The following is a 1090-nucleotide window of genomic DNA, read 5'->3' as shown; positions in this document are numbered from 1 at the left end:
GACCATCTATTCGACTGCTCAGGAGAACCCGGGATGGCGTGATCCGCCGAAAGACATTTTCCGACAGCGGCAGCTTCCAAGTGAAAGTGACAAACTAGTGGGTTTCGCAGTGCTAGTGGGTTAATGGGTGTCTTTCAAAACTGCTGTCATGCTGGGAATATGACAGCATCGCAGGTCCCTGATTTCCCTCGATGTTTTGTCCTAAGTGCCTTCGGTCTCCTGAACCCTGACTCACCTGGAGATCTCCTACCTAATAATAGCTTCTAAGTCAGTCCCAGAAAGAGGAAACGAGCAAAAACAGAGACCATAGCCAAAATAGATACCGCAAACCCTTGCCCTCAGCCGGAGCTCTTCTCCCAGGGGAGACCCTCAGGTGTGCCTTCATATATACTGACTCTTATTTTAGGCACAATTCTGATAAATAGGGCTGTCTGTTCCCAGCCTGGAGAGAGCTAGTGCTTTGGAAGGCCGACCAATGAGGCAAGATAGACCCTGAGTTACTAGCAAAAGCTTCCGAAGCCACTAACACGGGCACACCAACTCTGTCCACTTCACATGGGGCCACTGAGTCAGACTCACTGTCTGGTGAGCTTGGAGGTTCATCTTTTGCAGCAGAGGGGATGCACATTTGTCCTCAGCAGAGTCCATGAGCGAAAGTCGAGGAAGGCTAGACAAGGCTAGAAGGTGTGCTCTTACCAGAGTACTACCAGGACGGGCATCAAGTGTCATGCTGATTTACCCTTGTGGAGCCTCGTGGTAAATATTTGAGAGGCTCAAATGGGTAGGCTTTGCTGAAAGTGAGGTAGGAATAGATGTCTCCAGGCACTCAGCAGTTGTCACTGCTGTTGCGGCATATAATACAGCAAGTTCATTCATGGCAGTAGATACAATGGTAAGAAACCGAATTCAGGCCAAGTGGTCGTGGTACATGCCTTTAATCCCAGCACTAGGAAGGCAGAGGAAGAGGCAGTTCCAGGACAGCCAGGGCTGCACAAAGAAACTCTGTCTCAGAAAGAAAGAAAGGAAGAAAGAAAGAAAGAAAGAAAGAAAGAAAGAAAGAAAGAAAGAAAGAAAGAAAGAAAGAAAGAAA

This window comes from Psammomys obesus, unplaced genomic scaffold (genome assembly GCF_907164565.1).
Source record: "Psammomys obesus unplaced genomic scaffold, mPsaObe1.curated_primary_1811, whole genome shotgun sequence".
NCBI lineage: Eukaryota > Metazoa > Chordata > Mammalia > Rodentia > Muridae > Psammomys > Psammomys obesus.
This window is presented reverse-complemented; position numbering follows the sequence as displayed.